This window comes from Dermochelys coriacea, chromosome 7, assembly GCF_009764565.3.
Source record: "Dermochelys coriacea isolate rDerCor1 chromosome 7, rDerCor1.pri.v4, whole genome shotgun sequence".
NCBI classification, from domain to species: domain Eukaryota; kingdom Metazoa; phylum Chordata; order Testudines; family Dermochelyidae; genus Dermochelys; species Dermochelys coriacea.
The window spans coordinates 20,779,661-20,806,705 of NC_050074.1; the positions used below are offsets into that span (position 1 = coordinate 20,779,661).

Consider the following 27,045-nt stretch of genomic DNA (forward strand, 5'->3'; position numbering starts at 1 on the left):
TGGATCACTTGATGATTACCTGTTCTATTCATTCCCTCTGGGGCACCTGGCACTGGCCGCTGTTGGAAAACGGGATACTGGGCTAGATGGACCCTTGGTCTGACCCAGTAGAGCCATTCTTATGTTCTTAGGTTGTGACTATAGCAATTGAGGATTTTGTGGTGAATGAGAGAAAGTAGATATAATACACATAGCATAAAAAGGCAAGAGTCTTTTCTATCTTTTCTGATGTTCCTGCTATATCCCCAATTAACCAAGGGCTCCTTTGATCAGAATTATGACACTCAGTAATTAAGTTCATGACTATCAGTTCGATTGTGTCTACACTGCATGGGTATCCACCCAGTATTGACTAAACCCCCAAAATTATGTCCGAATATACAGTGGGCTCACTATAAAACAAACATGGGAAGGATTCCCTGGGGTGCAAAGTGTTCTTTTCGTTTTTTCCAAACTCTTGATCAGAAAACGGAAGGCAACATCTCCAGGATCTTACCATGCATAAACTATTGCCTTATACATTACCATGCAAAACCATTTGGCAATACTGGCCTATTGCATAGGTTTATGCCTTCCGCTAAAGACTCTGTTCTCGATTACGTCAGTTGTCTGCCAGATTTTCCTGGTGTCTTTCACGCATATAGTGCACATGTTTTTAGGGATAAGAACATGGACTTGATTAAGTAGCAAATTGGTGCTCTCCCAGTGTCTAATAAATTGCACATTAATTTCCAGGGTTGAAATATTACACAAACCAACTTTAAAATGAGGAATCCATCAGAGTTAATGGGGGAACATATGTTTGTTAGAACAAGTGTTCTAAATACCTATCCTGAAGAAAGATTAAATGCAATAGGTTGGACAGTGGAAAGGAAACAAAAAATTAAAGAAAATAGCATGTATTTTTTTAATGAAACCCACTCAAATCCTATAGGAAGAGTCTACTACAGTGGAACCTCAGAGTTACGAACACCAGAATTACAAACTGACCAGTCAACCACACACCACATTTGGAACCGGAAGTACGCAGACAGCAGTAGCAGAGAGAGAGAGAGAAAAAGCAAATATTATATAGTACTGTGTTAAATGTAAACTATTAAAAAATAAAGGGACAGTTTAAAAAAATAAAAGATTTCACACATTCAAAAACCAGTCAGAGAACACTTCAACCTCCCTGGACACTCAATTACAGACCTAAAAGTCGCAATCCTTCAACAAAAAAACTTCAAAAACAGACTCCAACGAGAAACTGCAGAACTGGAATTAATTTGCAAACTGGAGACCATTAAAATAGGCTTGAATAAAGACTGGGAGTGAATGAGTCATTACACAAACTAAAAACTATTTCCCCATGCTAATTTTTCCCCCTAAAGTCAGTCACTCACACCTCCTTGTCAACTGTTTGAAATGGGCCATCCTGATTATCACTACAAAAGATTTTTTTCCTCCTGCTGATAATAATCCTCCTTAATTGATGAGTCTCATTAGAGTTGGTATGGCAACATCCATTTTTTCATGTTCTCTGTCTATATATTTATATCTCTCTCTATATATATCTTCCTACCGTATTTTCCACTGCATGCATCCAATGAACTGGGTTTTAGCCCATGAAAGCTTATGCCCTAATAAATTTGTTAGTCTCTAAGGTGTCACAAGTCCTCATTCTTTTTGCTGATACAGACTAACATGGCTACCACTCTGAAACCTGTTTCTGTGCTTGTTTCATTTAAATTAAGATGGCTAAAAGGAGCATTTTTCTTCTGCATAGTAAAGTTTCAAAGCTGTATTAAGTCAACATTCAGTTGTAAACTTTGAAAGAACAACCATAATGTTTTGTCCAGAGTTACAAACATTTCAGAGTTACAAATAACCTCCATTCCTGAGATGTTCACAGCTCTGAGGTTCTACTATATTGGGCAATCAAATTGAAAAAAGAAAATTACTGTGGCTTCACTAGTGTAGTAATTTATTTTAGCAACATTATAGTTCATTTAGACTATACCACATATTAATAGATCATAATTGACCTCCTATTGGGAGTTGCCATAGGATGGCTAAGGACAAGATGAGGCATGGAGACTGAGTTGTTTTCACACTCCTATAGTGGCTGGGTACACTTCTGTTCTCAAAAACAACAACAGATTTGAAAGTAGCTATACTTGAACAAAAAAACTTCAGAAACAGACTTCAAAGAGAAACAGCAGAACTAAAATTCATTTGCAAATTTAACACCATTAATTTGGGCTTGAATAGGGACTGGGAGTGGCTGGCTCATTACAGAAGCACCTTTGCCTCTCCTGGAATAGACACCTCCTCATCTATTGATGGGAGTGGACTACATCCACCCTGATCGAATTGGCCCTGTCAACACTGGTTCTCCATTTGTGAGATAACTCCCTTCTCTTCATGTGTCAGTATATTTATGTCTGCATCTGTAACTTTCATTCCATGCATCTGAAGAAGTGAGGTTTTTATCCACGAAAACTTATGCTCAAATATATCTGTTAGTCTTTAAGGTGACACCGGACTCCTTGTTGTTTTTGTGGATACAGACTAACACAGCTACCCCCTGATACTTGACTTCTGTTCTCAGTTATTCTGGTTCAAATATGGAATAACTCCAATAAAGTCAATCAAGTTACCCTTCTAAAAAACCAGTGTGAAAACAGAAGTCCACCCTACTCTGTCCAATTTATACTAGTGGGGCAGTGGAGAGGAAACCTGCATCTTAGCTGACTTCACTGTACCTGTTCTGTAGGGGCCTGATCTCACTCCCAATGAAGTAAAGTTGTACTTCTTCACTGACATCTCTTTGTATTCAATGAGAGTCTGAATTAATACAGGGCCTCACTCTGCAAGATTGTGGAGCTGGTATCTTTCACTAGGGGGAAAAAAGGTGAAAAAAACCTTTAATGGTTTAAACTGAGACTTATGTTTCTAATGATCATTTGTGTGTACAAGTTTAGTGCAGTTAATGACTGAATTGTTATTCATTTGACCTCTATGTTCACATTTCAGCAACTCCCAAATGAATGTAGGAAAAAGGAAGGAAGAAAGAAATGTGAGATACTTAAGTGCCCTTTGAAAACAGGACCCCGGCTTTCCACCATGCCTGATCTCCAAAGCTGGAGGAATACGCCTCTCTGGCCGACACCTTGAGAGTGAGGGGCTATGAGGTTCAAACTCACACACTGATCATTGGAGCCCTGGGCACATGGGACCCCAGTAACGAGCAAGTGCTGAGAGAATGTGGAGTCGGTCAATGCTACGCTTGGCTGATGTGACAACTCATGGTGTCAGATGCCATCAGGTGGTCGAGGGACATCTACACAGAATACATCACCAGACATTGGCAATACTGGGAGGAATGAGCTAGAGTGCCGATGAGAAACGCAGTCAGGAATGCATCCGATGAAGTGAGCTGTAGCTCACAAAAGCTTATGCTCTAATAAATTTGCTAGTCTCTAAGGTGCCACAAGTACTCCTTTTCTTTTTGCGAATACAGACTAACACGGCTGCTACTCTGAAAGCAGTCAGGAAAGGAACTCAAATACTTTCCTGATGGACTGTTTTTTCTAAATGGACAACCTATTCTAAATTCTCAATTACTGAGAAACAATCTTCACTCACTGATATATTTTGCTTTCCGCCACCAGTTCTCTGTATTACTTTTTTCACTAGTAATGTACCCAAATACTTGGATGCTGAATATCTAAACTGTATTCTTAAAAAAACCAAGGAGTCCTTGTGGCACCCTAGAGACTAACAAATTTAATTGGACATAAGCTTTCATGGTCACAAAAGCTTATGCCCAAATAAATTTGTTAGTCTCTAAGGTGCCACAAGGACTCCTCATTGTTTTTGCTGTAACAGACTACCACGGCTACCACTCTGAAACCTGTATTCTTAAATTCATTCACTAAATTTGGGTTATTATGATTATGCATTATATGTATCTTACGACTTTAAAAACAAACTTTGTATTTGTGGATAATCTAAGCACTATACCCAGATGTACAAACACTCTTTCCTCAACCTGTATATTATATAATTTTAATGTGAGCTTTAATAAAATCTGTATATCTTACACAACAAAATTTTTCTCTTGCTTTCTCTACCTAGAAGTCTATCACTGGTCATTTGCTGGGAATCACATGATTTTGTTGATAACAGCCTTCTCCTGATCTGCAAACAGCTGTAAGTGTTAGTTTCACTTTCTAATTCTCAGGCACTAATCATAACCTGCTGCTGTTGTGTGTTGCTTTTCAGCACTGCAGTGGAAATTTTATGGACTAAATCCAACTGATGTAAATAGGAATTTTGCCACTGACTTCAATGGACACAGGATCAGACTCTACATCCATCCATCCATCTGTCCATCCATTTTTCTGAGGTGAATTTTTTTTCCAAAGAATGTTTTAAAAACAAACAAACATGAAAACATTTCTATTAGCTGTTGTTAAACACTCAAAAACTACCCTTCTGGGCCTAACACAGTCCCCCTTAAAGTGCTGGGCTCACTTATCGTCGACTGAAATCTCATTAATAGAATTATTAATGGTAGCATTGTTGCAAAGAGGCTAATTAAATCTAATAATAAATTGCACTGCTAGCACCTTCTATCTGAAGATTTCATTGTGCTAAGAATATGAATTTTAATAATTTTAATTTTCTCCAAGAAGAACATAATACTATTATTGTTGTTGATTGTTTGTATTGAGGAAGGTATATCATTTAGGGTGATCTAATACTTAGCTAGTGAAATAAAAACAATGAGGCGTCCTTGTGGCACCTTAGAGACTAACAAATTTATTTGGGCATAAGCTTTCGTGGACTAGAACCCACTTCATCAAATGCATGGAGTGGAAAATACAGGCGCAGGTACAAATACATGAAAAGATGTGAGTTGCTTACCAAGTGTGAGGTCAGTCAAACAAGATAATTCAATTAACAACAGGATACCAAGGGAGGAAAAATAACTTTTGTAGTGGTAATGAGAGTGGCCATTTCAAACAGTTAAGAAGGTATGAGTAACAGTAGGGGGAAATTAGGTTTAGGTTTTGTAATGACCCAACCACTCCCAGTCTTTATTCAGGCCTAATGTGATGGCCTAATGTGATGATGTCCAGTTTGCAAATTAATTCTGAAGTTTCTCGTTGGAGTCTGTTTTTGAAGTTTTTTGGTTGAAGAATTGCCACTTTTAGGTCTGTTTTTGAATGACCAGAGAGACTGAAGTGTTCTCCTACTGGTTTTTGAATGTTATAATTCCTGAGATCAGATTTGTGTCCATTTATTCTTTTGCATAGACACTGTCTGGTTTGGCCAATGTACATGGCAGAGGGGCATTGCTGGCAAATGATGGCATATATCACATTGGTAGATGTGCAGGTGAACGAGCCCCTGCTGGTGTGGCTGATGTGGTTAGGTCCTATGATGGTATCCCTTGAATAGATAGGTGGACAGAGTTGGTACTGGGGTTTGTTTGCAGGTTTGGTTCCTGGGTTGGTGTTTTTGTTGTGTTGTGTGTAGTTGCTAGTGAGTATTTGCTTTAGGTTGGGGGGCTGTCTGTAAGTGAGGACTGGCCTGTCATTAATTTAGCAGCTGGGTATCCCTCAGGCTTTCTGCAAGATCTTCAGTAACTCCTGCTTCTGACCAAGTTGGATGTACCTGAACCACGGCTTCTCTCACTATATTTTGGCATTCCATCTTCCAATCCTGAATCAGACCTCTGGTCCCAGTGGAAATTCAGAAATACACCCTGTACAATACTGAGAAAAAAGTTAAGCAAACATTTTTGAATTTGCTCAGTGTCTCTCTTGTCATTCTTTTGGGATCTCTGAAAGGGCCAATATTGGATAGCTGTGTTTTAGCAGGTTATTATCTAATAGTAATTAATTATGAATGAGATTTTAAAGAAACTAAACAAGCTGGGGTGAAATCCTGGCACAACTGCAAAACTCCCACAGAGTTGAGTGGGGCCAGGATATCACAGATGGTCTCTACCTTAAAGGTTTGACAAGCTACGGGCTCAAGCCGTACTGTCATGGCTATTCTCAGTGACATCAGTGGGACTATTCATTCACATTAGTGAGAGCTACATTTGGGAGTACATGCTTGCAGAACTGGGTCCTAAGTTAGATCTGCACATAGGAAATGATGACAACAGACAAGGAAGGGGAGAGATGAGGGCAGCAACAAATATGAAGATGCAAACTATATCTATGTAGTTTGTTAGATGCTACATATGTAATGTAGTTGTAACTGTGCCGGTCCCAGATATTAGAGAGACAAGGTGGGTAAGGTAATATCTCTTATTGGACCAACTTCTGTTGGTGAGAGAGACAAGCTTTCAAGCAAAACAGAGTTGCTCTTCTCCGAGATGTTTATTTACATAAATAACATATGCTACATTTGTTAAATATGAAGCTTGTAAGAACATGGTGAGAATTTACCTTGCTATCACAACCTGTGGATTCATTTGGATCTCAATTTTATAGGTCCCCATCTTTATAATGAGCTGAACTGCATCCCCATTAACTTCAGAAAAGTTTACATTCAGATCTGAAATGTGTGTCTCCAGTCTGTCCCTATGATATTCATTCTGAAACTGATTGAAGGAGTCTGATTGCATTGGTCAGATAAGATGGCTAATGTTCTCTTAACAGCCTAAAATGTCTTTACAATGTGAAAATATTCTGTGTAGGGATGACTCAAAAATTATCATCTTTGCCAACTTGGAAGGCCCTAGGACGTTTGCTTCAAATGGTGTCTTGGTAACAAATGTATAGGTCACATTTACATACACAGTCCCATACATAATGAGATTAAAGGTCACAGCTCCTCAGAAAAAGCCCAGTTAATACTGCTATATAAAAACTGTCTGTTGTGCACAAATGGAAAAATCGCATTCCACAGGGGTTTCATTAGATGAATTGAACTGTCTGTATCCACCACAATAGCAAGAAGAGCTGCTTTTCTATTTTTTTCATGTATTTATTAGAAATTTTTACCCTGTCTGACTGTTGCAGCTGTGTGCCTTCTATTCCATATGGCTGGAAGTTGAAGTTAGACAAATTCAGACTGGAAATGAGGCACTCATTTTTAACAGTGGGGGTAATTAACCATTAGAAGAATTTACCAATGATAGTGGTGGATTCTCTCCATCACTGACAATTTTTAAATCAATATTGCATGGGCGGTGGGTGAATCATGGGCTCGGGGAGGCTAGTCCCCGGCCTGGGCCACCCCTTCCACCTGAGGCCCCGCACCTCCGACCCCTGCCCCCTTGAAGCCCAGAACACCCACACCCACACACAGCTGCCAATCCCCCACCCCAGGCCAGGGTCACCATCGCGCCTCCAGGTCCACAGCGCCAGGTGGGCGGTGCGCAGGCCCCCTCAGCTGCCCCAGCCCCAGCCCTGGAGCACCAGGTGGCCCGAGCCACTCCAAGTCCCAGCTGCCCTAGCCCCAGCCAGCTTCCCAGAGGAGGTGCAGCCTCTCTGGGCTGAAGCCAACTAGCAGCAGAAGGGCAGAGAGTGGGCAGGGCCACGCGGGGCTGTTTGGGGAGGCACAGCCTTCCTCAGCCTATTATATGCACCACCCCTGCAAGATTAGATGTATTTCTATCAGATCTGCTCTAGGAATTATTTGGGGAAGTTCTATGGCTGGTGTTATATATGGGGTCAGACAGTGGTCCCTTCTGAAATCTATGAATCTCAGAACCACATGGAGGACTGAGGAAGGTACTGACTTAAGGTAGCTACTGGTGCATTCCCAAAATTCAGGACATCCCCACCATGAACAATATAAGCCTGCCGCCACCTGCATTGGCCCCACCTGTGTGTGCCCGCTTCTACCTGCATCAGCCCATTTGCGTGAAACCCACCCCTACCTATTTGAGCCCACATCTACCTGCATGGGCCTACCCCTGCCTGTCTCATTCCACACAGAGGAACTGCTCCCACCCCCATCCCAGTCGGTGTCCTCCTGTGTCCACAGCCTCCTCCTGTCTTCTCTCATTTTCACTGGACAAAAGCCACAGCTGATGCTAAGTCCCTACCTGACAGACACAGTGGTCCACAAAATTAGGAATGGCCTCCCTAGATAGACTTATAAGGGATAATTAAGGGCCAGATCCAAAGTCCACCAAAGCCCACAGGAGTCTTTCCATTGTCTTCAATGGACTTTGGATCAGACCCTAAAAATGTCAGACCCTGATCCTGCATTCTTTACCCAGAGGAAACTCCCATTGACATCTATGAGTTTCATAGGGAGTGGAGGAATAGGCCTTTAAATATGTGAGGTATCGCTTGGCTAAGAAGGAAACATGATAATGGTCTGTTTGTTTTAAAGATACCAAAGATACAAATAGGTGCCAACTTCTCCTGGCGCCGGTGGGTGCTCGAGCCCCCCCACCAACACCGCCCCCATTCCAACCCCTTCTCCAAAGTCTCTGCCCTAACTCCGTCCCCTCCCTGCCCCTATTGGACACCTTCCCCGAATCCCCATGTGGCCCCGCCTCCTCCCCTGAGCGCCCCACGTTCCCGCTCCTCCCCCCCCGAAGCTTGTTACACCGCAAAATAGCTGTTTCATGGTGGCAAGCGCTGGGAGGAGAAGCGGGGATGCGGTGTGCTCAGGGGAGGAGGCAGAGGTGAGCTAGGGTGGGGAGCTTGTCTGTGAGTGGGTGCAGAGCACCCACCAATTTTTCCCTGTGGGTGCTCCATCCCCGGCACACCCACGGAGTCAGCATCTATGCCATTTACAGGCAGTATAATTAGTAATAATAGGAAGACCCTAAGAAAGGGAAAATTTACACTGCTTATCAGTTTAAACTTCCTGACAGTGGGCTCTATTGGCCTGAGGAATAGTCTCCCTAGGCAAGGGTGGTAGTGGTGCATTTGAAAGGGACATTTGAAAGTAGTCTGGAAAACCAACTAATAAAAGGTACAATGGAGATCAAGTCTATGCTAATGGGGAGATGGACTGGATGAGCTAATAGGGTTTTTCCATCTGTAGATTATATTTTTCCAAAACTAGCAATCATTTGAGTCATCCCGTCCAGCCACCCCACAAAATATATGTCCTGTAAAATGTACAAAAGTTCATTACTTTAGATGGAAACTAGTCATGTGTGAAAATGCTGAAAGCATCACCAAATTTCATTGCAAAATATGTTTTTTTTTCTAAGCCATTTTGGTGACATATTTTATTTCCATACATATTTATATAGGAAAGTAAAACACACACACACACACACACTTGAAATATTGCATGTTTTGGAGTGAAAATTGATATTTGTCAGCTGAAATGTTATATTTTTACATTCAGCTTTTAAAAAAACCACCAGTTTGTTTATTTAAATTAAAAAAAATAAGACTTTTGCAGGGAATAGATCATTTAACTAACTTTTGGAAACATCCTACTAGGGCAAGGCCCCATGAGTTTATACTGCACTTGCTCGGGACTCTGGGGTTGTTACCTCACTACAAATAATAGACTAGAAACTGACTTTAAACAGGCATGAAACTGACACTTTCAAGTCACTTTCACAGCATTGCCAACCCCAAATGTTCATAAATCATGAATCAGACTCACCAAAAATCATGAGATTGGCTTTAAAATCATGACATTATGTAAAAATAATAGATTTGGTGTTCTTTTTATTCTGTTTTTTGAGCCTTTAGGGTGCACGGGGGTCACATTTTGAAGCTTTCTCCACAGTCACATGGGCTAGATACTTCATTTATCTTTAAGAATGAAGGTTGAAATCATCATATACCACTTGACTTCAGGAGCTGGGGCTTTAAGAAAAACAATTATCATGAGACTCATGACAAAACCATGAGAGTTGGGAACACGACTTTCATTTTTATTTAAAGGCTAGTTACTTTTCAAAAGGCTCTTAAACACACCACTACAGTGATTGAGTTGCAGTTCTCACAGGAGAATGCTTAAAACCAAACACCAAGAAAATTTGACATTTTAAAATTGAGAAAAAATGTGAGACTTCTGAGGTATATCAGGGCCATTGCAGGCAGGATAGGAATATAAACAGGCACCAGAGCTCTGGGCAGCTCTTCCTCTTGAAAGAAAGTTGGAGGGTCAAATCTTCTAATCCTTAATCAAGTAAAACTTATATAGCCATCAGCACCTCCACTCATAGATATTAACATGTGCTCAATAACTATATACTTCATATTTAAATATCTGAGCTATTTTATCCAGGGCTTCACATTTTATACACATTGGCTCAGGGGCTACATTTTCTGACATATTCTGAACTGTGCTGAGCACACAGATGGTGCTCAGTGAATAATACAATCATGACAATAATTGTCAACTTTATGGACTCTGTGGATGCAATTTCTGTTCTGGAATTGGCCTGGATACAGTTGGAACCCTAAGAATTTGAGGCATAAACACATCTGATACTCATATGACACTTTCTCATTCCTTCCTTTTTTCAAACTCAAAAATAGTTTTCAGTTAAAATGTAAAATTGCACAGCAGCCATTGCTCTACAGCCCACCCTGGGACAAAACTGCCGCCCCTTGGCGGTTAAATGATCTCCTTTCATCTGACTCTTTCTTTCTTTCTGATTTCTATGCTGCTTTTCATGCTGTCAACATGACATCCTTCCCAACTGCCTGGGACCATTTGCTGGAGTCTCAGAGAACTGGCCTTCTTCGCTTTGCTCCCATCTATCAGAGCCCTCTTTTTTTTGTTTTTTGCAGCATGCAGCAGAGAGGTAGGCTGGTTCAGTGGATAGGGAGCTAGCACTGAGACACCTGGGTTCCACTTCCTCCATGGACTTCCTTTATGACCTCAGGCCAGTGGTTTGGGGAAGAGTTTCAAAGCCTTTTAGGCACCTTCTAGCTACTTTTGAAAATCCCACTAGGTGACTGAATACCTTTGAAAATCTGGCCTTTAGTCTCTCCATGCCACAGTGCCCCATCTGTACAATGGGGATAACAGCACTGCTCTGCCTCACTGAGGGCCTAGGTGAGACATTGTGAGGCACTCAGATACTATGGTGATGGGGCCACATAAGTACCACATGGACAGGGGGAATCTCTCTACACCGCTGCTATCACTTCCCTAGGTTTTGGCCCCTTCTTTTCACCAATGCCCCTCAAATCTCCCTCTTTTTTGAATGTAACCTTGGCTCAGAGGGCTTAGCTGTATTCCTTCTGAGTCCCCAGTGTTCTCTCTTCTATAGGCGCCAACTTCTCCTGGTGCTGGTGGGTGCTCGACCGCCCCATCCCTGCCCTGACTCCACCCATCCCTGCCCTACCCCCATTCCAACCCATTCCCCAAAGTCCCCGCCCCAACTCCGCCCCATCCCTGCCCCATAGGACTCCTTCCCCAAATCCTCGCCCTCCTCTGCTTCTTCCCCGCCTCCTCCCCTGAGCGTGCCACATTCCCGCTCCTTGCCCCTCCCTCCCACAGCTTGTTATGCCACAAAACAGGTGTTTCATGGCGGGAAGCACTGGGAGGAGAAGCAGGGACATGGCATGCTCAGGGGAGGAGGTGGAGAGGAGGCGGAGGTGAGCTGGGGCAGGGGGGAAGCTTGGCTGCCAGTGTGTGCAGAGCACCCACCAATTTTTCCCCGTGGGTGCTTCAGCCCTGGAGCACCCACAGAGTCGGTGCCTATGCTCTTTTCTACACCCCCAACCCTCTGCAGAGGGATTCCTGTTTTACAGGCTCATCTAAGGACTGACTTCCAAATCCTTAATTTAATTACTAGCCCTTTCATATCTTACTCATTCTGCCTCTGTTTGTAAACAAAATACTGCCCCAGGTGCACCTCTCCTCTGCAGAACTCACATCCCAGACTATTGCTGATCTGTGGTTAAGAGCTCTGCCTGGGACCACACCTTCTGTATGAAATTGGGGGGTGGGGAAGGAGTTCCCCCCCCGACGCCCACCCTAAGTGCCCCTGCCTAAGGGACGATGTTGACGGCGCTCTGTCGACATAACTTCTGCCACTCATTTGGGACTGGAGTAGTTAAGCCAATGTCGGCTTAGAGAGGCGACATTAGAGAGCTTACAGCGGTGCAGCTGTGCCACTGTAAACTCCCTAGAGAAGCCGGGCCTTTAATTAACAGTTCAGTTTCCCCTGCCAAATCAGATACTTTGAAAAATAAATCTACCCAGGGCCCACTGGCATATGGGTGTATTACCTTGGGTGCGACCTTGTCCCTATTGCCCAAGTGGCCAGCCAATAGTCAGGGCCTTGCAGGGTTGTTTCCATTAGGATGAGAAATTGGTGCTCTGAGTCAGCCATATTATTGGTCTGAGCTTGTTTACTTACAAAAATGTCCACAAAGTCCTGCTTCCCTGAACACAGTAGAAACCAACAACAGCAGGCAGTTTCCTTGCTCAGAAATCTCTATCAGTCCAGAAAGTTCTGTGCCCAAGAACCTCTGAGTCTCTGCTTTTCCTCAGGGTCACACTCACTACTGCTTCTGCTGGCTTTCTCTGTCTCCACCACACACCGTCTCCAATCAGTGTCCTCGCCCGTGTTTGCAACTTGAGAAACCCAGGGTCCACACAACTTAGCTCTGAGCTGCCAAGCAGTTTAGTATCCCTTTTTACTACATCAAGGGAACTGACTGCTCTTTTTATTGAGCCTGGAAGAGAATTCTTGGCACACCCGCTGGCTCTAATGAGGTCTGAGAATATATCTGGATCTAAGGTGCACCTGCTGGCATTCATTAACATCTTTCAGCATAACACTATTAAACAGTAAGCAAATACTGTACCATGGTATTGACTTTCCCTCAGTGTTTCCTACCTTTAGCACATAGACAGCAACAAAAATATTTATATCATACTGAAGTAGACATTTGCTTTTTAATGGTGCCCCAGGTTGCTCTGTTAACATTTGGGGTCAATTTCCTACATTGACAGACACCTCTCCTGGGGAGGAATCACATGATTCTCCCACTCTCAGACCCGGCGTTGGGCTGTAGTCACTGTGTACCAACTGAAATTTCCTCAGCAGGCCCAAGTTAGGGTCAATACCTGCAGTTCTACTCCTTGGGATTTGAGACTTGCATTATCCAGTGACCAGACTGTCTTCTTAAAGCAAAGTGTTGTGTATTTGGATCTACACCATTTCAGAGAGAAAGATCGTAGAATAATAAACAATCTATATGGGCCTGTCTTTCCTTATACCATCCCCTGGAAACTTGGGGAGGCCCCAGCTGCTTCAGATATTGTTGCAGGATTTGTATCCGGGTCAGTCTGTTGCCCTACAAATAGCTCACTGACAAGTTCTTCTTCTCTCGAGAGAGAGTCTTTTTAACTGTTTGGTGTCCCTTTGATTTCTAGATTCCCAAAATAGCAGTGTAATTTTGGAGCCTGGAAGTAGCATCTTTATTACTAATAGCTTGGCCATTGTCTCGTTATTGCCCCCAAGCATTTATTGGGTGCAACTTATATAGAGGGATTGTGTTGCCTTCCTGCGTGTTTTTCCAACAGCCCTTTTTTAACCTAAATTAATATATTCTTCCATGAAAGCCCATTAACCCAACACAGCTATTCAGCGACTATTCATTGAACAGGTCACATGCAAATATTCCTAAGCTTACATATCAGTATTCCTGGGTTATTACATAGCAGTTCCACATGCACACCTCACCTAATGTAATGCTTTACACCTACACACAGTTGTGTGTAAAACAATTATTCAGTCCGAAGTCTCCATTCACTCATACCAGTGGTAGCCTTTGCACAGGTATAAATGATAACACAAGGCCCAGAGGAGGGGAGAAAGAATCGGTCCCCAGGAGTGCAATGAAATAGAAAGATAGACTTAAATTGACTGCTGGCATCCCCTAATTTTGGAGGTAGAGTGATCAAATGGATTATTTATGCTAGGCAGAGCCACACAGAATATCTATACGTAACAAGATGCTCTTTGTAGCTAAACTGCAGACAAACAACTCGGTGGAACTTAAATCTGGATTTGCTGCTAGCTCATTCTCAGATTCTATGCTTTTTAAATGGTCTGTTTTCAAGGTGGTTCCATAACTGCAACACAACATAAGAGGTCAATTCCTTGAACCTTTCCCCTCCACAGCACAGATCTGCCCTATTCCTATGACTATTGTCCTAAACTTACTGCCGCTGTTTAACTTTGCATCTGACCTCAGTAATATTCCAATATACCGTTTTCAATGCAAGCAGACAAGGTATCTCAGCTCTGAGGCAACATGCTGGAATTTGAGAATGCACAGCAGATGCTAAGCAGTATCCACAGCACCTTGGAGCACCTCAACCTTTGTACCTGTCTCTGGTAAACACAGACCATCACTCTTTGGTACAAGGGAAGAACATGATCACCAATTATTTTGGATGTGCTACACGAGTTAACACCCTTTATGGAGTTAAAGGGGCCAAGGCCCAAGAGGACGTTGCAAAAGGTGAAAGGATTTTTTTTGTTTGTTTGTCTTTGCTCTGCCTGTGCTACCCTGGCTTGCGTGTGAGTACGTGAGCCAGACAGGTATAATCCCATATTACAAGGACTCAGCCTCCATGTGAGGTTTAAGCATCTGACTCTGGCTGCTGCCAAAAAGAGAGATTAGGCTGAAAATGTTGCAGCATGAAAGACAACCACTGAAGCCAGTATCAGGGCCTTCTTGCCCCCGCGCCCCTGTCCCACAATGAGGGGAAAAGCCCAGCAGCCTGGCACTGGGGTTCAGCAAATGAAGAGAAAAGCAGTTAAAGCTTCTTCGGAATGAAACAGGATCCAGATAACAACAAGAGGAAGATCTTATTTGGAGCCAGGGGGCAAAGTGCCTCCTGTAGCCATTTGAATGAGGCCATCCTCTTGAGATGCACAGTGTTTTTTTTAAACACTTGCTCATCTTCCTGTAACTGAATCAGTCTTCTTCTACCACCAGAGTTTGGCTGACGTACACCATAAGAACGAGGTTTATTTTAGGCAGATTGCTGTCTGACAAAAGTCAGTTTCCTCCACGGGCCTTAAGAAAGGGAAATCTTTCCACTAGAGTTAGAGATCCTGGATGTAGAGGTTTCTTCTATGGAATAAAGATTTCAAATGTATATTTCGGTTGTATGAATGAAACCACCATGAAAAATCATCACTAGGAATTGATTCTAAGTTATTCCATTCCCGCACTTCTGGCAGGGATAGGAAGCAGGGTTCAAGTTGGCTTTAAAGCCACCTTTGTGCTCCCCGTATTCTGAGCTCATGCAGAAGGTCTGGCCCGTGGCTGGTGTAAACTAGAACATCCTTAGGGCTGCTCTAAATTATTCTCTGCTTCCCAGGTGCACTATAGGCCCAAGGAAGCAGAAAACTGCCCTAGTGCACTGCATTCTAGGTATGGCTCCCATGCTGGGGGTTTGATGCCAGCTTTGCCCTTCACAGGGAATATCCACAGGTGACTATTTCCACCCCCTTTAAGGCCTCTTTATGTTGCTCTGGCCTTGTAAAGGTGCGAGGTAAGCAAGATATCTTCCCTTTAAATATGGTGTAAATCTTGTTATAGGGAAGATCATCCTGAGAATGTGAGCACGTGTCTTCAGTTGTGCCCCAGGTCACTGTAATCTTTGAATTAATACACTAAGATGCAATATTAAAGTAAAGAACAAGAAGCTTTACTGAAATGCTTCTCACTGAGCTTCAAGTTCCTATGGAACGAAACACCAAATTGTCCTGTCTCAGCATCTGTAAAACCTTTAGCAGAATTGACAATATTGCCCCTGGCCCCATGTCCTGCATCTAAGGCCAGTGGTGAGCTGGAGCCAGTTCGCACCGGTTTGCTGGAATCAGTTGTTAACAACCGGCCAAAAGTGGTGCCTTAGGCACCAATTCCATGGGTGCTCCGGGGCTGGAGCACCCACAGGGAAAATTTGGTGGTTCAGAGCACCCACTGGCAGCTCCCTGCCCCGCCCCCAGCTCACCTTCGCTCCACCTCCGCCTCCTGCCCTGAACGCGCCGCCCCGCTCTGCTTCTCCGTGCCCCCCCCGTTTCCCGCGAATCAGCTGTTCGCATGGGAAGCCGGGGAGGGCTGAGAAGCAAGTGGCAGCTTCACGCTCAGGCCCAAGGAAGCGGAGGCGGAGCGGAGGTGAGCTGGAGCGGGGAGGGGGCGCGAGGAGGGCCGCCCACATTGCAGCAGGTAACCCGGGGGGGGGGGGGGGTGCAGGGGAACCGATCCCCGCCCCAGCTCACCTCCGCCTCCCTGGGCCTGAGCGTGAAGCTGCCACTTGCTTCTCAGCCCTCCCCGGCTTCCCACGCAATCAGCTGATTTGCGAGAAGCCGGGGGGAGGGTGGGTGGAAAAGCAGAGTGGGGTGGTGTGTTCAGGGGCAGATGCGGAGGTGGAGCAGAGGTGATCTGGGACTGGGCGCAGGGCAGGGAGCTGCCGGTGGGTGCTCTGCACCCGCCAAATTTTCCCTGTGGGTGCTCCAGTCCCGGAGCACCCACAGAGTTGGTGCCTACGGCACCACTTTTGATGTGATCAGTGGGGGGAGCGGCTGCTCCCCCTGCTCCCCCCTAGCTACGCTCTCCCGCCCCTAGGAGCCAGAGGGACCTGCCGGATGCTTCCTGGGAGCCGCCCCAGGTAAGCATTGCCGGGACTTCCCACCTGGCAGGTCCCTCTGGCTCTTAGGGGCAGGGTGGGCACCCACTACGGTGGCCCACGAGACCCTCCTGCCCGGTTCTGGGGGCAGTTAGGGAACAGGGGTGGGGGGTGGATGGGGCAGAGGTTCCAGGAGGGGCATAAAGGAACGCGGGGGGTTGGATGGGGCAGGAGTCCCGGGGGGCGGAGGTGGGCCATGACCCCCTCATGGGGTGAGGAGGGAACCGGTTGTTAAGATTTTGGCAGCTCATCACTGTCTAAGGCTATGTCTTCACTACCAAAAAGTGGGGGCTTACAGCAGAGGTGACGTGTGAGGGTGGGGCATGCGAGGTCACATTCACCCCCCTTCCCAATTTGTTGCTTGGCTTGTACTGAGTATGCTCATGTGGACTGAGCATGCTCAGTAATAGTGCTGAAGCCAGTTGCCCTCACTCTGATCCCCCAGTGTTGGCAAGCACGGGTGGTCTTTGATTTACAGTGAGATAACTAACGTGCAATAGTTATCTCATTGTAAAACCCTAGTGGAGACAAGGTGCTGTCAGTTTACCACAAGGAAAACTGGAGGAGGGCAGCGCTATATTTCCTGCTGGTGGATGACCTCTCCTAGTTTACCTCATGGAAAACCAATGGTATGTTGCCTCCCTCTGGACTTTACAGCAGAATAGTTAAGAGCTGTTAGTTATCATGCTATAAAAAGCCTACCTTTTTCATTAGCAGTGAAGACACACCTAAGTGTGGTCTCTACTTGAGAAAATTGTTTCTGACACCAGCTCATAGTCAGCCTATGCCCCAAGGGGGTGTGTGCAATTGCCATTGTGATCTTTATCCAAGCTAGTGCACAACCCAGTGGGCGTCCATAAGAATCACTGTAAATCATTCACGCTGTTGGGAGTCATCAATGGATTATGTTATCTTCTGAGGCTGCTATAATGATTAGTATGGCAACCATTTCTAAATTCTTTTCTAGACCTAGTTAAACAAGCTGGGCTAAATGACTGTATCATTCCATTTGTCAACTAAAATGATGACAAAGCAATTTCCGGTTTAGCTCTGAGTTCATTCACCTTTATGCTGATCCTGAATAATGGTGCTCACTTGTCCCTTGTTACGCATACGCTCAACTGGGACTGAGATTGAGTCCATCAAACTCACTGAACTTGTGGACACATATTTAAAATCTCTGGGCCAGAGACTGGTCTCAGCCATCACAGTGTAAATCTGAAATAACTCCATTAAAGTCATAAGCCTTAGTCTCTTTGTGCCACGGGTGCTGTGCAGAGACAGATGTTAATTGCAGTGTTCTGCCAGGTTTTGTTTTGTTTTTTTAATCTTTTGGAGCACCGTGCTTTCTAAAATGTAGATCAAGACTTGGTTTTGTTAAAATACATTCAGACCTTTAACAAGAAAAAGGGTTCCCAGTTTGCCAATCAGATAATAAGTTTAATTCTTACATCACACTTTATTTGTAGCTCACAGTGTAGTTTAGGGTTGCAGCTTATCTAACAGGAGAAATGTGAAACTAAAGTTTTAGAACAATAAAAACCTGCATGTCACCAACAGCCTGCCAATAAATCATATTCTTGCATTCAAGTTCCCCTCCCCGAAGGCAATTTGCAACAGAAATATAACCACACCCCTGGCTTTCAAAATTCTGGTTTAAGAAAACATCAAGCAGATCAATTACCTGAACAATTTCACCTGAGAGCATTTTAAGTTCTGATGATGACTAGTCTTAATGGTGAAGGTTATTGACCTAGCAAGCATGGATCTGTTTGCCTCTGTGCCTATGATTCTTGAGGTTTTAAAGAAAAGCAGTACTTGTGGCACCTTAGAGACTAACAAATTTATTAGAAGAGACTAACAAATTTATTAGAGCATAAGCTTTCGTGAGCTACAGCTCACTTCATCGGATGCATTTAGCTCACGAAAGCTTATGCTCTAATAAATTTGTTAGTCTCTAAGGTGCCACAAGTACTCCTTTTCTTTTTGCAAATACAGACTAACACGGCTGCTACTCTGAAATTTATTAGAGCATAAGCTTTCATGAGCTACAGCTCACTTCATCGGATGCATTTGGTGGAAAAAACAGAGGAGAGATTTATATACACACCCAGAGAACATGAAACAATGGGTTTATCATACACACTGTAAGGAGAGTGATCACTTAAGATAAGCCATCAGCAGCAGCAGGGGGGGGAAAGGAGGAAAACCTTTCATGGTGACAAGCAAGGTAGGCTATTTCCAGCAGTTAACAAGAATATCTGAGGACCAGTGGGGGGTGGGGTGGCGGGGAGAAATGACATGGGGAAATAGTTTTATTTTGTGTAATGACTCATCCATTCCCAGTCTCTATTCAAGCCTAAGTTAATTGTATCCAGTTTGCAAATTAATTCCAATTCAGCAGTCTCTCGTTGGAGTCTGTTTTTGAAGCTTTTTTGTTGAAGGATAGCCACTCTTAGGTCTGTAATCGAGTGACCAGAGAGAGAATCATAGTACTGGAAGGGACCTTGAGAGGTCATCTAGTCCAGGGGTTTTCAAACTCTGGGTCGTGGCTCCACAGAGTTGGCCACTGGTGGACCAGAGATGCTTTGTTTACCTGCAGCGTGTGCAGGTACGGCCTGTCACAGTTCTCAGTGGCCGTGGTTCGCTGTTGCTGGCTAATGGGAGCTGTGGGAAGCAGCGTGGGCTGGGCCACCACTTCCCGCAGCTTCCATTGGCTGGGAACAGCAAACCGCTGCCACTGAGAGCTGCGATTGGCTGTACCTGCGGATGCCACAGGTAAACAGTGTCTCCGGTCAGCAAGCGGCTAACTCTGTGGAGCTGTGACCCAAAGTTTGAAAACCCTGATCTAGTCCAGTCCAGTGAAGATTTAGAGTTAGTGGGGCCCTGTGCTCAGCTTCATTTTTGGGGTTCCCCCACTGGACCCAACCAAGAAAAAGAACATGCTCTCTTATCTCCCCTGCCCCCCGTTTTTCATTCTTCATCCTCTTCCTATAAGTAAGAGGAAGTAAATGAAAATAAAGTGAGGAACCTTGATTGTTTTTGTAGTCTAACTTTTTTTTTTTCCACAGACCACTTGAAAAGTGCTGAGGGTCTTGGCACTCATCTTTGCTGGCCTCCCTGGCCGGCCCACTCACCTGCGGGCTCTGTGCCGCTTCTGGAAGCCAGCCCCATTCCCCGGCCGCCTCCCCCCTCCATGGGCTGCACTCAGCCTCCACTCACCAGGCAGCAGCAAGCTGCGTGAAAGTGGGCTGGAGGACTCAGGAGGAGCGGGGGCAGCCACGCAGCCGGAGAGAAGCAGCGGTTTCCCCTTCAAAGCGCAACTTCTCTCCAGCCAGCTGAGCGGCCGCCCTGTGCTCCTTCTGCATCCTCCGGCCTGCATTCACGCTGCTCGCTGCCACCCATATCTCCTGCCTACTCCCCTGAGGCTGCAGGTGAGCCTCCCTCCCTGCTCTCCTGCCCCCCACTGCTTCTGACCTTGCAGTGCCCCCCACCCCGCAGAGCGGGCTGCCCGAGTGCCCAGCCCTGGGGCCCCCTGTCGTTGGGGGGCCCCATGCCAGGGCACGGTATGTTTTGCAGTAAATCTGCCCCTGGTCCAGTCTCCTGCACTCATAGCAGGACTAAATATTATCTAGACCATTTCTGACAGGTCTGTCAGAACTGATGTTGGCGACATATTATTTATATGTACGGTTGCTGTTGGTGTTTCTTAATTGATAAGAAAATGACATCTTATCTGCAACGTGGGTGAGAATCCTGAGAGGCTCTGAAGCTACAACAGCCACTGGCCACAGTTCTTATCACATCAGAGACATCTGTGACTGCGTGTATGAATTTACTATAAAAACACATCAAATCTGCAGCTTCAGAATGAGACAGCGGATTGTGAAGTAGTCAAATAACCCACACACCCCTATGGAAAGTGCAAGGGAGTCTTCCATTTTCTCCAAAGGGGGAGGGAGAGAAACCTTGGCTATGCCAAAATTATAAATCATCCTTTCTCTATTAACCAATCTAGTGGGCTTCCTCATGAGGCCTGTGGTTTTGATAAAGGTGTCTGTTCATACAAAGAGCAACCAGACAAGATCATTCCAAGCTGCAGCCTGTGGGCAGATCGGAATATACAGTAATCCCCTTCCTTGCAGTTTTGGTCAAAAAATCTCAATAAATGGGAAGAGTGGGGATGTAAGGTGAGCAGGGGTTGGAGGAGAACTAATAGAAAATGGTTTGGGACAGATTTTGTGTACTGAGCCAGAAGAGACTTCAGTTTCAGGGGAGACTGTGCTAAGCTGACAATTGGATGGTACCACTTCAAGGGAAGAGAGGTGGTGTCATTATCAATCTATGTTCAGGAAAAAAATCAGATGGGTTAAAACTGCTATCACTCAAGGCCATACTAGTCGCTGCTGTATCCCTATTGTATTTGATGGAGTCACATCAGGGATAAATTTAGAATATAAATGATTTGTAAAATAGCACACATTCATCCCTGGTATTGTTCTTTATGGGTGTGCCTAAGAAATACGCCTTTGAATATAAGAATATCTCTCTTCCTTAGCTCACGTGAGAGCTGCTTAATGTGTGACTTCAGAGCTCACTCGTCCTGAGAAATGAATGGAGGGCTTTTATAATCCTAGAAGCAAGGGGTTGGACTAAGCCTTGTGTTACACTGAATGAACACTTCCCTGCATGAATCCCTTTCTGCCGTATTTAAACTTTCAACTTAAAAAAAAAATTAAAAAAAAATAACCAGCTAGCTTTTGTAGCTGCAGAGAAACAGCTCTGAACATGAACTGAACCATGATGGGAAACTGCTGATGGAGAGTCTGAACAGCAAGACGGGTATGAAACAGTAAATTCCAGCTCAACTGAAGTATTAACTCTGAAGTATTAACTAATGGCAAACCCCTGAATTGTGCTACATTGTTAACGATTTCACTGCTAATCATTTTAGTGGGCACATTTGGGGATTGTGAGTAAGATTTGGCACATCACCATTATTTCTCCTGTCTAAGCGTATTAGTACTAAACACATCAATTTTTTTTAAAAAAGTAGATTTTTAATATTGTTTCTAATAAATATACATATATTTCATATATACAAATATACATATATTCTCAAGTACATCCACACAACGAGAAATGTCAGACATGGGCACCGATACCAAAACTATAGCGACATCCACATAGAGCCCTCCTCATATGCAGAGGCTGTAAAAAACCAACCCCACAGTTGATTCCTTGATTTCCAGCCCGATGAGGCACAAGACAAACAATTCATGGAGGACAAATAAAGAAAGGTTCATTCATTGCATTTGGAACTGGGATCTTTAATGGTCACCAAAGGAACAAAGATAACTAAGTAAATCTTGTAAATATTAATCTTTCAGGGAAAACAATACTCCCAACAACTGGAAGCTTGATAAGACATTGGATTTTGCCATCAGTTTGATAGGAATCTCTTTAATTTCCTTAAACTATGCCTGGAAAGGGATCAGGAAGGGGAACGTGCTATCATTCAAGGAAGTCAATTCATGTTATTAATAGCTAATGTGGGAGAGGTGAAACATTGATTGTTTTTGGTGCCTTTTTTATCATTATTATTTGCTAATGGCTTTAAGCACTGGAGTCAAATGTACAGTATTTCTAAAGAGAATAGTTAGTTCCAGCAAGGATTGCAGTAGCAGCCTAAACTTCACCATACTGCCCTTCCTGTCAACACATCAAACTGACTCTGGAGGGACTGCTTCTATAAAGGAAAGAGGACTCCATTGGCCTCTTTGCTAAGGCTGCCAATAAGGATTTCAGTTATGGAGGTGGGTTTTATGGTGTGCCACAGGGAACTGACCTGAGACCCCTGTGGTCATTTCCCTAGGCCACTAAAGCTTCAGATGGCAGTGTTGTACACTTCCTCCCCCCACCCCCCGCTTCCTGCTGGTAATAGCTCATCTTAAGTGATCACTTTCCTTACAGTGTGTATGATAACACCCATTGTTTCATGTTCTCTGTGTATATAAATCTCCCCACTGTATTTTCCACCGAATGCATCCGATGAAGTGAGCTGTAGCTCACAAAAGCTTATGCTCAAATAAATTTGTTAGTCTCTAAGGTGCCACAAGTACTCCTTTTCTTTTTGCGAATACAGACTAACTGTACTAAGCTGCTACTCTGAAACCGGTACACATCAGTGATTAACTGTAGAATCCTTCTCCCGGAGGTGATGACTTCCAGGCTATGTCTACACTTGGAGCTGGAGGCGTGATTCCCAGCTTGGGAAGACATACTTGCACTAGCTCTCAATGACCTTGCATGCTAAAAACAGTAATGCAACTGTGGTAGTACAGGCAGCAAAGCCAGCAGCAGCATGGGCTAGCTGCCCCAAGTACGAATCCACCTGAAGTACAAACCCACCCCAGAACTAGCACAAGTATGTCTCCTTGAGCTGGGAATCAGACCCCCAGTGCCAAGTGTTGACGTAGCCTTAGTTACTATTGACCTGGGCTGCTTTTGAACTCATGAGCTGGAAATCAATCCAATCCTGAGCCTTGTAATTCCCCGTTATGTATTTATGAGAAGGAGACTCAACAATGAATTTATCTGCAGTGAGTGAACTCTAGTGAGATAAAACTGGGTTCTTTATTCAGGGACATATATAAATGGAACAGCTCCCAGCAGCCCCTGCAATCTCCTTCCTTCATCTCTCTCTTGTATTCTGACATATGTGTTGCATTTACCTACTTTTGCTCCATTTAATTAGCATCAGTACTTACAACAGCTATGTCCTAGGGTGAGCACATCCTATACACAAAAGAAATGGATAAGGGTACTCAAACCTCATGCTCCAGAGCATATGGTGATTGCTTGATTGAGAGAGGATGGAGTTCTCTTCCCTTTAAGTACTACACATAAATTGAAAGTTAACACCTGTCCTTTGTCCTGTAGAGCTGAAGTGGGCTATTTAAAATGAATGATTTAAGCCCTGGTCTACACTATGAGTTTAGGTCGAATTTAGCAGCTTTAGATCGATTTAACCGTGCACCCGGCCACATGACAAAGCCATTTTTGTTGACTTAAAGGACTCTTAAAATCAATTTCTGTACTCTTCCCCAAAGAGGGGATTAGCGCTGAAATCGACATCGCCAGGTCGAATCTGGGGTAGCGTGGACACAATTCTATGGTATTGGCCTTCGGGAGCTACCCCAGAGTGCTCCATTGTGACCGCTCTGGAGAGCGCTTTCAACTCAGACGCACTAGCCAGGTACACAGGAAAAGCCCCGGGAACTTTTGAATTTCATTTCCTGTTTGGCCAGCATGGCGAACTCAGTAGCACAGGTGACCATGCAGAATGTTTCTATGCTCCCCCTATCATCTCCGTCCCTGAGGTTATCACAGATGATTAGAAGGCAAAAAAAACGCACTCGCGATGACATGTTTTCTGAGCTCATGCAGTCCTCCCGCACCGATAGGGCACAGCTTAATGTAGGGAGGCATTCAGTGGCAGAGGCCAGGAAAGAGTTGTTGTGTTTGCTTAACAGCAAAAGTATCATGCCTCACTAGTGATCCTACCCAAGCCAGGTCACTGTGTCACATGCACTCCGTGCTGTGTCAGCATTGGGCAGGGGCATGACCGCTTTGTGAGCAGGAAGCCACAGATATATACATTGCATTATGTAGCTTCTCTAGCTAGAGAAAACATTCCTGTACATTCGGCAAAGTCTGTGGCAAAAAAGGAGAAGCCCCATGACACACCAAACTATTCATAATACACAACCACACTTTACATAAAGTATAATAGGGACCACGCGAGGGATACATTCAAGTTGGGTTTCTGTAGTGTAGTGGTTATCATGTTCACCTAACCATTGAAAGGTCCCTGGTTTGAAACAGGTCACTGTTCCTTTTTCTGACTCACTTCCTGCATTTTTAGTCTTAGAATGGACCACGCTGTGAAATTTTACTTTGAATTATATCAAGTATGAGTTAAATAATATGGAAGCTCTCTCCAAGTTATAGTCCCGGGTTCCTTACCCTTTCAGCTGCTCTGATAAATTAACATTTTTGTTAGGGGCGGGGGAAAATTTTCATGAAGCCTTTTATAGGGACTAAATGCTATCTAGGACTCTGAAATAATCTTAACGTGGCCCATAGAGTGCAATCCTTTGTTCTGGATTTGTCATTCCACAAGTTGAACTGCTCCTTACTACTCTCCAGGCTTCATGAGCCATGGGAGCGAGGGGCAGGCTGGGGTATGTTCGACCGTGCGGTGCTGCCGGCTGGGAGAGCAGCCTGAGGCAGAAGCCTCCAGCTCACATGATATTCCAGGCAGGACTGAATCTCCATGAGACAAAACTTAAAAGAAGAGAATAACCTGGAGTCACTCCCATTCGGTGCTCTAAGAGAAGGATAGCCATGTCTGTCCAGGTGCCCCGATCAATCTCATCGAGGTCTGCTAGGAGCACGCAGGAGATGTATGATGGCTATCAGTCCTACTGCACCGTCTGCCACAAAGGCAAGGAGCTGCTGCTGTGTAGCAATGCAGTACAGCATCTGCCAGCAGCACCCAGGAGAAGTATAGTGACGGTGAGCTGAGCAGGCTCCATGCTTGCCGTGGTACGGCAAGCATGGCAGTGGGCAGAGTGGGGCCGGTGAATGGGACCCCAGACCGGCAGCGGGCTGAGCGAGGCTGGCAGCCGGGACCCCGGCTGGCAGGAGCCGGCGGATGGAGCCCCAGACCGGCAGCAGGCTGAGCCGCTCAGCCCGCTGCCAGTCTGGGCTCCGTCTGCCAGCCCCACTCAGCCTGCTGCCTGCCTGGGGTTCCGATCATCCAGGCAGGCAGCGGGCTGATTGGGGCCGGCAGACGGGCCCTCAGAAAAAAGACACAAAACAATTGTCTGCCGTTGCTTTCACCGAGGGAAGGAGGGGGACCTGACGACATTTACCCAAAACCACCTGCAACAAGTTTTTGCCCCATCAGGCATGGGAAGCTTAACGCAGAATTCCAATGGACAGCGGAGACTGTGGGAACTGTGGGATAGCTACCTACAATGCACCGTTCTGTAAGTCGATGCTAGCCACGGTAATGAGGACGCACTCTGCTGACTTAATGCGCTTAGTGTGGACATATGCAATCAACTGTATAAAATCGAATTCTAAATATCGACTTTTATAAAATTGACCTAATTTCGTAGTGTAGACATACCCTTAGACACTAAACACTTTTGTTAAAGGCAGGTGTAACTACACTTTTAAGAGGAAGCATTCTTTACTGTAAAGTTCCATGCAGTTGTGAAGGTGTTCTGTAAACTAGGGTAAAGTTTGCAATGTTGTAGCTGTGTTGATCCCATAATGTTAGAGAGACAAGGTGGGGGAGGTTAAATCTTTTATTGGACCAACTTCTGTTGGTGAAAGAGACCACAGCCCTGAAGAGCAGCTCTGGGTAAGCATAAAAGCTTGTCTCTTCCCCCAACACACAGTCCAATAAAAGGTATTACCTCACCCAGCTAGTCTCTCAGATAAAGTTTGTTCTTACAAGGCTTGTCATTAAATATATCATTTTGGAAAATTATCAGATATTTTATTTTTTAAATGACTCAGCACAAGTCAAGCTGATCATGAAGGTCATGAGAAGCCAACAGAAATATGCAAACACAATTATGGCTAGGCCCTTTTAAACCCTCCAGGACAAGGGGGAAATAAAATGTCCTCCGTTCTGAAGCCAGGTGTTTTTTAACATCAGCTTGCTTTATATGTTTCCATGTTTCTGGCTTTTTGAAATTTCCATTGATGTGTAAATACACATAAAAATGACTTATTAACCCTCTAGAAGAAGGCTGTTTTCTGGTTTGAGTTACACCTAAATTCTGAGCATCAAAGGGAAGTACATCTACTTTTAACGATATCTTATATGAGGATATTTATGAACCAACATCGTGCAAACAAAAGGGGCCAGATACTCAGCTGGTATAAATCCACAACGGAAGTGTCAGGGAAGCCTTATGATGGGACTTAAATCTGTCAAGCCAAACTTTTCAATAATTGAGACACAAGTGCCACCTATAGAAAATGTCAGTGGACATGTGTATCTTTATAACCTTCGCTGCTGCTCTAGGTTCCAGCCTTTAGAATCAAGATGTTAGTAACAGGAGCCATGTTCCTCTATTACAGGAGTGAGGAACCTTTTCTCTATCATGGGCCATTGACCCACAGAAAAAAAATCAGTTTTGGGCCCTACACAGCCCTACAGAGGGGCGTGGGCGGGGGGAGGCTTGAGGCTTCCGCTAGGCTCTGGGGTGGGGCTGGGGATGAGGGGTTTGGGGTGGAGAAGGGGGTTCTGGGCTGGAGCAGAGGTGCAGGTGAAGGTATGGGGTCTGGGAGGGGGTTCGACCTGGGACAGAAGGTTCAGGGAGTGGGCTCCGGCCAGGTAGTGCTTACCCCAGG

General features: G+C 44.7%; 1 long non-coding RNA gene across 1 annotated transcript in view; it reads right to left on the reverse strand.

Annotated features, from left to right (window-relative positions):
• The window catches only part of LOC119858506, a 198,326-nt gene that overhangs the window by 44,776 nt on the left and 126,505 nt on the right, over window positions 1–27,045 (reverse strand). The gene's annotated exons all lie outside the window — the stretch shown is intronic.